Below are 14,764 nucleotides of genomic sequence, written 5' to 3' on the forward strand. Positions count from 1 at the left end.
AATGCATTCTCATTATATGCATACTTACGAAAATCGTCTCGTGACTGACTTATAAAAATCTTTATTTTATAATATGGATATTTTGGTTTATTTCTCGTATTTGCTCCATAACGCCTTTAAAGTCATGCTTTATAAATTATTCTAAATAAGACTGTATTTTTTCATTACTACCAGTGTGACTAGGACCAAGCCTTTTTTGGCAATTACTGTGTTTAGCTATAGTACTATTATAATACATAGATTGATATATTTCAGAAATGTTTGCTTAATTAAGAGTTTTTTTACCAATGCCATCAGACTAATATGGGCTACACAATATTTAAAGGAAAATAAATGTTAGACTATCTTGCAATCGAATATAACAAAGACACAAAGTAAATGTGTGTAACAGTTTTAAAAGAAATTGCTTTCAAACAATTATTGTGTAGAAAAAATGCGCGTATTCGTAATTTGATAACAAATCTCAGTTAAATAATGATTACACATGTCTATGTCCATTTAAAAAAAATATTATTAAAGTGTTCGTATAAGTAAGTGTTTCACATGCATGATACATGTATTAGTTGTCTTAACTCTTAATACAGATACAAGATCCTAAGAATTAAATAATATAAATAAAATTTTAGGTGTCATATGCTATGTGGAATGTCAAAAGATTAAATTAAGATCTTTCACTGTCAGTTGTCAGCTAATGGACGTTCGCGTCACTCTTGACTTGAGTCTGAGCTTTGAAATTTTAGTGTACTTGCGTTGCGTGTTAGTTGAACACCGGCCGCTCCATACATATAATATTTAATAAATAATAGTGAGCTAACGTGGGCGGGATCAAAACAATGGGATTCTATGAACTCATGTGCTAAATTTTATTTTGCTCATATTATTGACTGTTTCGTAATATTAAAACTATATTTTTTAGTGAATTTAAGTGAAAGTATCTAATAAAAAATATTATAAGCTAATTTAAATTGGTGATAAAGCTTGCTTAATTAAGCTAAGACAATGACAGCTTCTACTATGATTGAACTGGAGTCCTGGATAATTTATCAATGTGTTTTAAATGAGTGCCATGTATCCAGTTCATGTAAGTATAGTATTTTACTCGGTAGTTTGATTTTAAGCACAAGTTAATATTTCTTTTTTAACCTGTAATTGTATAAGAATATGCCAAAAGTTGTTAATTAACATGTTATTATGTATATGTCAGTATTTTAAGTATTTCTAGCCGATATTGTACTATTTTTTCTTAATCTTAAGAACCTACATAGAGGTCTGTACGTAACCTTCAAATTTGGCGCGTACTGCTTAGGTTCACCGTAATATTTCATATTAAAAAATTGTGAAAAAAATTGTCTGTGTAAAATTTAAAATTGAAAATAAAAACAGTGCACTTAATTTTTCAGCGACTATGATATACATATGTTTATTTATACTTAAATTTAACGAATACGAGACAAACATATGTCTATGTCCGTCTGACACCCTATATTTCCGGTATATATATAGATATATATAGTTAGTCACTAGGTTTAAAAACAATATATGTATTAGTAATGAAAATCATTATACATCTGAAATCTAACAGAAACGCAGTATCACTTTCCTGATATTTTTTTTCGATATACGTTTTAAATAGATTCGCCATACAAATATTATTAATATGTATATAGAAACATCAATGCTTGTCATTTAATGGGAGTAATCTGACCCCGGTTTCTGCCCCTTTGCTTGAAGGATGATGGGCGGTGGGTGAAGATGAGTACAACTACAAATAGTTCATTCTTGCCATGTCGTTTTTTTTATATGAATTTTCTGACACAATAAAATTGAATAAAATGTACTACCAGATGAAACGGTGATACGGCTTACTTCATAAAATTAGCTTATTATATTGCGTAAAAAGTATAAAAAGATTACCTTTCAAGTTTCCGTCTCTCTAATTTATTCACATACTTAATATATATTTTTATTACTGTGAGCAACGCATATAAACATAATACATGTTAGGCTTACTTCGAGCTATGTTCTTGAATTTTGTTGAATTAATGTAGTTTTTTGTAGTCTAGACATTTATGATTAGAAGCAGAACTTGTGCTTTCGCTTGAATTTTCGTATCGTATTTTTATTCCTTAAATTAATTATCTCGATTGTTCTAGAAAATACTGTTAATGCTTAAAAGCAGAAAATACTATGTACAAATTTTTACTGATTATTATGCTGTAATAACGACCACGGTGCTACATTACTCATTGCTCATGCTACATTGCTCATGAAGTTGGCAAAACAGCATTGGTACAGTTTTATCGTAAAACTAGCAGCCCCCGCGAACTTCGTTTCTCCTTAATGTGATTTTACTTAGTCTACCGTTTCAGATCATACTACATAACATGAAACATTTTGCTATGCTATTCCAAAGACTGTTCGGTTTTCCGGTATGATTGGAGATTGATCGCAGATGGGTGAAAATTAAAGGTTTTGTGTATTTTTGTATGCTGTATAATATAAAAACAAAACAATTTGCCTACAAAATAATAGAAAAAAAATTAAAACGATTTAAAATGATAAAAAAATATACAGATAGATAAGTAGATGTGCAAAACGATCATAATTAAACACGTTCATATGTCCAGGTGTACGTTGTAAAATAATGGGGACCACTATTAATAATTGAAAATTGTTACACAAACAGAGAACAAATAAGATATTTGATATGTAGCATGAAATACAATATTGCAAATACTGAATCTTCAGTCCTTAGCTAATTGAGTTTCAGTAATACTTCATTTAATTCGCCGCTTCAAAGGATATTATTTACAGTCCACTGTGGTTCTTTGGTTAAGATTTCAATTACGTATAAAATAACATTGCTTTCACTTGTAATGGTGGCTGTTTAGAGGCCTTTTTTAAATACTGCAAAGTTTGACATAAACAATAAAAATTCATATTTTAATCATATTTTTGAGAGTCCTTTTTAACCGAATAGAATTGGCATTTGTTGCATTCTTTAATATGTACATATTACTTATATATATACAAATATGGCTTGGTACAAATGTGTTTAAGCCTATTTTGCCTATGTATTTTATAAAAAACATTAATTGGAATCTTGAATGATGTTTGTTGTTTAAAAAAGGTATGACTTATGTACATTTTAATATAATAAACGTTTTCGTAAAAGCTATACGTGTCAAACTTATTTTTAGTAGTATTCGAATGGTATGAATACATTCGAATACTCTTAAAATCAAAATTTCTTGTCTCTCGTGTTAAGCTTGATTCTTATCTATATTTTTGTTGAAACCAATCATTAAACGGTTTATATTTACGATATGCAATCCGCAACCCAAAAATAAAACCTATAAGAAATTCTCATCATTTTCGTATTAAAGAGGCTTTTACAGTTCGTCGACTCATGAAATTTTGGCCCACAACATATTTAAATAAGGGATCTGATCTAATCTTCAAGTAATACTTTTTCACTAAGTATTCATATCAATGTTCATCTAATTTCATCATATTTAAAAAAAAATAAAGTTACAGTCTATTTGATCTTTGTAAATTTATTTATACAAGGTAACTAATTATTAAAATAATTATATGCTCTTATTTATTTTATTTTTGAATAACGAAACCCATTATTATACAATATAATTTATAAAAGTGTTGGCCTAGTGGCTTCAGCGTGCAACTCTCCTCGAGATTATAGTTTTGATTCCTGGCTGTGCACCAATGGACTTTTTATGTACGTATAAATGCTAGCTCTACTCTCATGTAAGCTTAGAATACTAATACTCTCTCGTACGGTGAGGTAAACATCGTAAGTAAATCAGCATTTATCATAGCCAAAAGTCGTCATGAATCAGACAAAACCGGAAGCAATCTAACGCCAAGAGTCAGATAGGGCTGCAGCGCCACTGAATTATTAATCTAGTTTTCGGTTTATTACATCGTTTTGGCGAACCAACACAGATTTAAACGATGAAATAATGGGCCGGAAGTCAGTAGGCAACACTCTCTTGAGTGTTTTGCCACCCATTTTTGAATTACTACGCTCTTAAATTGAATTAATACGCTCTTAAAAAAGTTGTATTAATTCGTTACTATCATGCTCAAGTAATTTTGTAATTACAAACTTAATGAGGATAATAAAGATAGTTTCAAAGTACTTTGTCATACAAAACAGATGTTTACAACTTAAGATATACTATCTTATCCAACTTCGTTTGAAGTTTCAGCATTGTTTCCATTCATGGAAGTTAGCTGGTATTGTTCGCAGATTGTTTAACTTTATGTAACAGATGTGTATTGGATATAAATACAGTATGAAACATAGCTTTATTTTTCTTTAAATCGCTACTGTACTGTACATAATTTAGAAAATATCACGAATATTTAAAATCTCGTTTAAATTAGGTTTTGTACTTCTTTCGCCTTCTTGAAGTTATACTTCTTTTGGCGCGTTAGGGAAAATGATGGAAATATTTATTTACGATGCGCGTGCACATCGTCACAAAAAACCGACATCCTGAAGTCAGATAACCAGCATTTTAAAATAAAAATGTCAATATCTTTAATTATGTAGAAATAATTATTTTGTGATATTTAAATAAACATTTAACTAGATAATGCGCTATAATAATTCAATGTATTAATTAGTTTTGATCTATTGTTAGTATCGTTCTTTCTACAAACGTAGAATAAGGCGAAAGATATTTTTTTTTATCTTGTTACGCCAAAGAACAATAATTCTAATGCGTGTACATAAGTACACACTCATGTTTTTTTTTTCAATTTCCTTAGAGTGGTTGCTTGAAACGCACGAAACTGATAAGGCTCGTTGCCGTCCTTATTATTTATATTATAATTGTACTGATTTTTGTTACGAATGTTAAATAAATATACATAACTACGATTAACATTAAGTAGCGATTTAAATAATTACCTAGATATTAAAAACTTTCACGGATGTAATACTTCCTTTAGAGCGCTCTTTTAATGTTTCTATATATAACTATGTCAATAAAATATTAACATTTATATATTAGTAGGTTTATGAATAATATGATTTATTCACAAAAGTTATGAGAACAAAAAGATATGTGATAATTTTCTCGATATTTATTTTTCTAATAAAAACTTTTTTCGTTTTCGCACCGGCATATAACTTAATCAGTATTAGCCTCGTCGTGTGTTCCTATCGGGGCTTTGCATATATAAATTTGTCATTCTTATTGCGCATCTAACACTCGCTAGTACGATGAAGGATAATGTTGAGGAAACCGGCATGCGTAATACCCAAAAAACAGTGTGTCAGACACAGATCACGTATCACCTCGACGTCCGCCGTTCCACAACTGCGCGTTTTTCTAGGCAGTTTTTGCCCCGCACCACCACATTGTGGAACCAGCTGCCAACTGAAGTATTTCCGAACCAATTCGACTTAGGGTCCTTCAAGAAAAGAGCGTACCAATTCTTAATGGGCCGGCAACGCACTCGCGAGCCCTCTGGCATTGAGAGTGTCCATGGGCGGCGGTATCATTTAACATCAGGTGAGCCTCCTGCCCGTTTGCCCCCTGTTCTATAAAAAAAAAGTACTTGATTAGGAAATATAAATGAACACGAAACATACAGAAATGTGAGGCACAAAAGTTCTATACATATTTGGTTGTTTATAGTTATATTTATTTGTATTAAAAATAATTTCTAATCGTCATAACCTATAGAATAACTTATCGATCTTAATTCCTTACGCGAATAATTTCTTCGTTTGTAAAGCACTTGGCATAACATGAATATAAGGTCGGGGTCGCGTCGACCCCACATTCCGGTTCGTTTGAGGGGTCTCATTGACGAGTAATGAGGCCCTCTTTATCTCATACAATTCTGTGTTTATAGGAATTATTAATTATACCGTTTCGCCATGTACTTGACATCCTGCAAAAGCAAAGTAGAGACTTCAATGTGGTAAGGTTTGTATAATAGATGGAAAATAAATTAACACTAATTAGAAACATCTGCTTGACCCTAATTAAAAATAAAAGACATTGCATGGCATGGATATGGCTTATAAAACAAGCTAGTGTATTTGCTTTCAGGCATTCTTACGAATCACAAGTCGTTTAAATTACGATTCCTATTTTAAATTTAAAAGTTTATACAATAACTGTTGTAACTAAGTGCGTAAAGATTAGTTTGATAAAAAATAATGTTAAATAAATTATTAAAGTTCGAAATTTAAAATTTGTATAAAAAATATGGTCGATGATCTTCGTATTAATGATTAAAACTGAGCAATTGACAATTGACATTATTGCGACGAGCACAAAACCTGAAAAAAAATGTAAATAAGGCATCTTTGTACTATAATAGATATTTACATGATAATTACGTAATACGTTCCCCTTGTAAGAAAAAAGGTTCCTTGCAGCCGGCGGCAGGTGTGCAAACAGCTGCTTCAACGGTAACTGTTATTGACAGCTTGCAAGGGAATATTTCTAAGCATCGAAGCTAAGAATAGCCTTAGTCGGAAATTTGCAAAATGCAAAGGATTTTCCTATCACATATTTATTTGTAAGCTATTTTTAATAGATTTCAATGTCCTCTAGAGATTTTTAATGATATGAATTATAGTATTAATATTAACTAATATTACCTGATAATACAAACGGAATTAAAAATATAGGTTTTTTATCTCGGATCCACGACGTAGAAATCACAAGCAACTAAATTAATGAAATTCAGCGTATTTTTGCCTTACTGTCACAAGTTTGCTGCTATTTGCAACGCTCTTACAAAACAATATTTTTACGCTTCCGTAAATTTTATTATGATGAATATTGCAATAAAAAATGTTAAATAAATCGTTTTAAATTTCATTCAGGAAGTTATTGTTGATTTTTATATTTTTACGGTCTTGGACCGATTTCAAAGATTGACGATTGACAGTCGGTTCTGATATTATGTATATAGATCCTAACAAAAGGGCTTTGTCATCTGTTGGATAATTTTTATACTAAGCGTAAAGACCGACAACGCACTGGCGAGATCTCTGGCATTGAGAGTGTCCAATGCGGTATTTGACATCAGATAAGACTCCTGCCCGTTTGTTCTATAAAAAAACAGTTTCTAATATACATAGTTAATGGTCAATTAGGCGTGTAGCAGTGTCAGCTTTGATGTCATGTGTGCAGTTCTCAATCTTGGCGTTTTAACACTTGCTCGGAAAAAGAAAATATCATCAGGAAGCCGGTTTATTGAATAGAAAAAAATTATATAGAAAAATAATTCACAGCCGTGTTTCGAACTGTTATATCCTTTGTATGCTAAATTGTAACCTTTTGCTTATTCAATATACTAGGTAAGCAAAGGAAAGCATCATAAATATACCAAGCGAAAACAGAGACATCGATTCTCGGTTCTTAACATAGGCTACGTTTGTTTTGGAATCAAAGAATTTTTTAAATTTCTGAAAGAACGCATTAGGTACTTCAGTGTTGACACTCGCACGCTACTAGGAAAATGCGGCTTAGGTTAAATATTATTAATGCTGATGATTATATTTTAGCCGAGTCATATAAGGAAATGTTGAACTTAATAAGTTTTCATACAAACATTGAGTCACTGCCATTATGCATTGATCAAACAACAGACGATTATACAATATTAATAAGCTTCGTGCGTCAATTATAAATTCATTGGCACGTCTTTATTAATTCAATATAGGCTTTGTATTAATGTATGTTTATATTAAAGAGCAGTGTTGGCCTAGTGGCTTCAGCGTGCGACTCTCATCCTGAGGTCGTAGGTTCGATCCCCGGCTGTGCACCAATGGACTTTCTTTCTTGCGTATTTAATATTTGATTGAACGGTGAAGGAAAACATCGTGAGGAAACCGACATGTCTTAGACCCAAAACGTCGAGGACGTGTGTCAGGCACTGGAGGCTGATCACCTACTTACATATAAGATTTAAATATATGATCATGTAACAGATTCAGAAATCTGAGTTGGCCTGATCCTGACCTTAAAAAAAGGTTGTAGCGCCACTGATTTTTTTGAATATATTACAGCTAATTAAGTTCAAGTATATTATTGCATTGTTTGTCGTTGCACTTACATAATGTAAGCTTCGGAAGTTTAAAATTAACATTGCTTAATTATTCTGATAGGTATACAAAGACGTTGCTGCAGCCCTAGGTCCTCGCCTCAGACTTTTTAAATTTTTCTGTGTCTGACCGCTTTTAAATGTTTTGTTTTGGATTCTTAGTATGACGGTTTTACCGTACCAGAGAGTCTTAATTGCGTAAGTAGATGCTAATTGGAGCCCAGCCGTGATTGGAACGTGTGATCTGAAAATGGAGAGTCGCTCAAGTAACTATGGCAACACTGCTCCAACTCCGTATTACTTTGTTTTTTTTCGATGACGTCATACTATAAATCTGATGCTTTAGCAATCGTAAAATGTACCTTTTCTGTTGAAAATCTGTCACAGATGATTTAAATCCACGTGGTGAAGAATCTCGAGGGTCTGAACAAAGCAAGGATGTGGCAATTAGAATTAACGCACGGAAACCAGTTTTTCATGATTCATAGTCTACGGAGGGGAACGAAACGGGTATTGTCCTTGGTGTTTTACGATTATCACGTTTCTTCATATACTTTGTAGTGTCTTGTGAAAAAAAATAAACTCATTGTGTTTACACGTGTCATGTTTCGTACCTAAACTATGTAAAATAAAAAAAAATACGTTTATTTTGGAACATAAGATCATCATGGAATCACTTATTCCACGTCTGCACTACAACACGAAATTACTCTTCTTTCGCCAGTAAACGAGCCAACCGAACTCTCCATAGAACTCTATTTTTTCGAATTTAGAACGTTTATAAATCCTTAATGGTCTAAGATCCAGCCCTAAATCGTCCTGCACCGAGGTGATTAATGAACGAAACATATTTTAAATGAAATTTAAAATATTAAAAAATAAATAAACAATGGGTTCGCTGAAAAAATCCTGGACAGGCTGTATTAAATTATTAATTAAAAAATGTTTTTTTATTGAAAATTGTACTGATGAGATTAATAAGAAAATCTTATACCAGCTGAAAGTATGAGACTTGCAGAATGTTCAATTGTTAGGTTCTTTATTTTTTTCCTGGACGGACACAAGGTTCACAGGTATACACAGGTATATTAATAGTAGGTTTTTACACTGAAATGATTAATCAATAAATTTTATATCAATGTGAGCGCTGTTTCATTGCAAACACGTTGATATAAGGTTCACTGCAAAAATGTTGGTCCTAAGTGCGGTTCGCGAATTTTGAAAATTTTAATTTTAGTCCGGCTGGGAACAGGCCGACAAAGAATTCCGAGCTGTGTATCTCATGGGACAGAAAAAGATGCAACAATAATGCACGGGTGTTATCAAGCGTGTTCGTTTGTTTTTTTTTTTTTTTTAATGGAATCTCGCTGTTGGCCTTAAGGGCCTTTACAGCTCAGCACGGGCTGTTTGGCGAGCTTAGCTCAGCCTGAATGGGTGGGGTTCCCGCGACTCGCGCAAGGGCGTCTCCTGTGAGACTCGAACCTCGGCTTGGGCCGTCGCGGGGGGGTCAATCGCCTGAAGGGCAGGACGGAAGCTTGTTCGTTTGATAACACCCGTGCGGTAACCTAAGTAAAAACATAAATTAAAAAACAGGTTCTTGCATTAAGTACAAAAATTTTAATTTAAATGAAAAAAAAAGTTTTAATTAATATTTTCTATTCAATATCTGACTCATCGGAAGTAAAATCTTGATTTTCGAATTCATTAGATTCAGCAGAATCTTCTTCATTTTCCGTCATTTCCACAATGTCCTGGATTTTCAAAGGAGTTTGGTCCCCAATACCCTAGATGATTATTTGAAACCCCGTTGGTTTCAAATAATCATCAAAATGCCACCCGTATTTTTCAGGGTTGGATTTTGCACAGGTAGAGTCGGTCGCATTAAGCCACATAGAATTTACATATATAGTTCTAAAAAAATTTTGTAGTAGTGAAATCCAGCATGGTGGTATAGTGTTTGAATCAAATGTTTTTTTTTAATTGTTCGCTGTTTTCCTTTACACCATAGTTTTTAATAAGAATACGATTTCTTGCATCATTAACACTCTTGCAGTAATTAACGCCATACATTTTTGCCGTAAACTCTTGAACAATATCCATTTTTTCATTAATGACAATATCAGCTTCATCAGTTAGTGATGTAAAAATAAAAAAAATTTAAATGGTCTCACTTTTCCTTTATTATAAAATGCAGCAGTATAATCAGACCCTGTGAATGCGTGGAAAGCAGGTAGACTTTTACACAATTTTGGTCCCAACTTTAGTGCTAAGTTGATGCAGTTAATGCAATCAAGGTGTTGGTTTGGTTGTTTCTTATTCGCTGATTATTATTATTGTTGCATCTTTTTCTGTCCTTTGTCGGCCTGTTCCCAGCCGGACTAAAATTCAAATTTTCAAAATTCGCGAACCTCACTTAGGACCAACATTTTTGCAGTGAACCTTATATCAACGTGTTTGCAATAAAACAGCGCTCACATTGATATAAAATTTATTGATTAATCATTTCAGTGTAAAAACCTACTATTAATATACCTGTGTATACCTGTGAACCTTGTGTCCGTCCAGGAAAAAAATAAAGAACCTAACAATTGAACATTCTGCAAGTCTCATACTTTCAGCTGGTATAAGATTTTCTTATTAATCTCATCAGTACAATTTTCAATAAAAAAACATTTTTTAATTAATAATTTAATACAGCCTGTCCAGGTTTTTTTCAGCGAACCCATTGTTTATTTATTTTTTAATATTTTAAATTTCATTTAAAATATGTTTCGTTCATTAATCACCTCGGTGTAGGACGATCTTAGGCTGGATCTCCAACTATAAGTAATTCTTTTTGGAAACATCTTTGACCCGATTCAATTTAGAATTTGGATATAGAAACCGTAAGCAAAATTAATAATGAAAACGGAACGAACTAATTTTCCATTCACTTTAATGTCTTTTGGCTGTTGATTGATAACTTCCTTAATTTTATTATCGTATTTATTTACTTTAAAAGGCGACGGTTTTAAAGTATTTTTGGAAATTTCGATTAAATTCTCTTATTATTACAATCTTCGATGGTTTCCTTATAGTAATCATTATATTGAGGTTATTACAGAGGTATGCCGATGGCTGTAAGTCTTCCACGGTCTGCTTCATGAGGCATTTTATTTTGCGAATTAGCGAACTGAGTCGACTCCCGGTGGAGGACTTTCCTGTGAATACGATCAAAGCATACTCCTAAATAGACTAGTAATGCACCCACTTAGATGGGTGTCCATGGGCTGAGATGACTGCTTTTAATGAGCGTCCCGTAGGCTCGTTGATATATTTGCTTTTAAAAATTCGTTATTACTTGTTTGTATATGCCATAGAAACTTACGGTATCAGTTTTCTATTAGAATTAGGTTCGCCATAATTAACGTAAAATTCGAGATCAATCGACCGTTAACGGTTATTAACCGATGGATTGAATGTATCATTTAATAATAATAGTCGGATGTTTGGATAATAAAAACAGAAATTTCATTGATTTTCTCTATGAGTAAAGGTCTAGTAAAAAAAGTAGTACTATAATAAATAGTAGTGTAGCTAATAATAATTATTATCGTTTATTTGCAAGGGAAGTGGTACATTCATATTGTTATTTTAAAAAACTTATAAAAAATGTATTAAAAAACGCACAAATTTTAGGCTAAAATAATCATAAATAATAAAATAAAGTAATAATAAGAACAGTTAAGATTGTTGCTAAAACATTGGTCTAAATGCTTTTCCACATTATAAAGGAAACTTGCCTTTACAAGTCTAATCTCATTTAATTTAATCTAGACAACTTTCTGCATGTAACTAACAGTACTTAGTCTGAACGAAATGTCTAATTGATTATAAATGCATTGTCAGTTCCTGTGTCAAGGAATTTTGAAAACCTGTTTCTAGGTCGTTCACCTTTGTACGAAAACCTAACGTTTTTGCAAAGCAATTTTAATGTCATCGAAGATGGATTACTGATTACACTGAATTACAAGTTACTTGATAATAATAATCTTTATTTTCTCACAAAACTATAAATGATAAGTTACAACTATTTATTAATATAAGTATGTAAATAATTGTAATTCATATTTTGAGGGAAAACTATTGTTTATGTGGGACTGATGCCTATTAAAGGTTAGAGCACTTGTGTTACAGGTCATCAGGCCTCCACCACTTCGGATCGACAAAAGATAATAATTAATAGAGAATATACTTCAAAAATAATTCCTCGCAGTACTTTTTCGTACTGAAATCGTCTGTACGCACTTGTATACCTAAACATTTACCTTTATCTCACATACAATTAATATTTTGATTCGACTACAGCATCTCATATTATTGTTGTCATCTCTCACGGTTTTACTTGGCGCGAAAGTAAGGTGAAATGATTCCTTCCTATTGTTTTGTGTTATATACGATTATTTCTATGTCACTCACAGTTCTGCGTTATTTCCGACGAAATAATAATAACAGTAATGCTATATCTTTATGATATTAATAAAATAATATGATTATTCCAATCATGACTGTATTTCTTAATACAATTTATAGTTATTTTATAAAGTTTAAGAGTCAATAAAACAAATCCGTTCGTCAAATTGTGGCAATGAAAGCGTGCGTGAAACTAGGAAGGGATTAATAGTTCATTAGGTTACGTATTTTACTTTGAAATTGTAATAGATTTTAAAGTTCTTAGCCAATTTTTGCTAATAATAACCTTGGCTAACATCTTAAATCTGCATAAAACATGACCGCTATCATATAGAGTAAGAAACCGGAACGATTACGGTGCAAGGAAATTGAATTTTCTCACGCACTCGTAAAGAAATATAAATCACGTTATGACTAATCATTTGACTCAGCTGTTAAAAATATTAATTGATTCTTAAGCGACATAGAAGTTATATATGTCTTAGATCTTTGAGTTTCGTAAGAATATTTTATATTTATAATTGGGACTATGAGCAGAGCACAAAGTCAAAGTCAAAAGTCATTTATTCATATAGGTAACATAATATACAATTATGAACGTCAAAAAAAGAAATATACATTAAATGAATATAATTTTACATTTACTGGCAGTTCTCAAATCAAGGGCGTAGAACGGAAGAGAAGAACTGGCAATAAACTCTCCGCCACTCTTTTTAATCGCCAAGTTTTTTTACACAATGTTTGTAAGGAGCTGCAACCATTACACCATGTTCCATATGACATCTTGAGTAATAAAAGTAATACATAAAACCCAAAAACGGAGTAAACATTTCAACAAAGAACATAAAACACACAACTAATACAGTATAGATTGTAGATAACATATATATGGTATGATTGTATCATATAAAATTAACCATTAACCATATAAGAATATGTACTGAGGTAAACACATGAACTATGTCCTAAATCAAAATAAGTGTTTCAATGCAGAGGCATTGTCTATGATTCATAAGATTTCCGTTAGGAATTAAACAAACAGGAAGGAGTTAAACAAACACTTCATTCATCACTAGGTAAAGATAGTATGTATGATACAGTTTACTTCATACGTTAAATATAAAAAAATACGGAAAATAGTGATTCAACAAATCAACAGAATCACAGAGAAAGTTACATATGCAAAGTATATTGTCCGTAAATATTAAATATAATGACAATTTCAAACTGTATTTATGAACATATAAAAATATCACAATGCATAATATAATGAAAATAATTTTAATCCCACATTCAGTGTAGTCTGGTCAACGTTCTGTTTTGTATCAACTTTTATCCTGCTAATGATTCATCTGAATATTATACGTGGTATTTTTAGCAACCAATAAAAACTCGATTAGCCACTTGTTCTTATAAAATATGAAACACTTAGGGTCTGTTTCACAATGTATGGATAAAGTACCAAATAGCTATGCAACACATAAATTATCCGAAAGATAAAATTTCCAAATAAGATATGTTCTTCGCATTTCATGACGAATAGCGCTATCTGACAGTCGTAAAACGCAACAATATTGTTTATACTATCAATAAGTAATAAATAGCTTATTTGGAACTTACCCGGACTTGAATTGTGAAACAGACCCTTAGTATAGTGGAGTTCTGCATCGGAAGTTTATTTATTAAACCTTGCCAACGCTCGGCACACTGAAACATTGAAACATAAAAATATACAAGATTTAATATACATATACATATTAAAAAGTGTGAGGGTAAAATGAAGGGATTCCAAATCTGATTCGTTTGTCAGAATGATCTCGGTGAATTTAGCAGAAAAGCGTTCTTCTAAAAGGAGGGACGAATGGGATAATGAAATGCCTTGGATATCTACAGGGTTTTCAACGATTTAAATTTAGCTACAAGGTTGGGGCGATCAAACTTATTCATAAACATCTGAAGCGCAACCATTATCAATTAATTTTCTATAAATCATCTCAAAATTCTCTCACCTAGTTTCGTATGTTAGCAGCTCCTTTTCGAAATTCTCAGAAAAAAACCAAGCATCCCTGAAGCTTCATTTAGTACCGTCCTAGTGTTCTGTAAATGTTAGTTTATTGTCAAAACCTATCCCTAAATCGTTACTGATTGTTTCTTCTAAAGTTCTAAACAATTCAGTTATATGATAGTTGTGAAGTTTCATATTCCTAATGCT

General features: G+C 31.9%; 1 protein-coding gene across 1 annotated transcript in view; it reads left to right on the forward strand.

The window, feature by feature from the left end:
• Positions 1 to 755: 755 nt before the first annotated feature.
• LOC111003214 (tumor necrosis factor alpha-induced protein 8-like protein) overlaps positions 756 to 14,764 on the forward strand; it is a 36,980-nt gene continuing 22,971 nt past the window's right edge. The window contains exon 1 of the mRNA XM_022273612.2: positions 756 to 1,081. The gene's annotated coding sequence lies outside the window, so the exon portion shown is untranslated. The remainder of the gene's footprint in view (positions 1,082 to 14,764) is intronic.

Source organism: Pieris rapae, chromosome 5 (assembly GCF_905147795.1).
Source record: "Pieris rapae chromosome 5, ilPieRapa1.1, whole genome shotgun sequence".
Taxonomy (NCBI): Eukaryota; Metazoa; Arthropoda; class Insecta; order Lepidoptera; family Pieridae; genus Pieris; species Pieris rapae.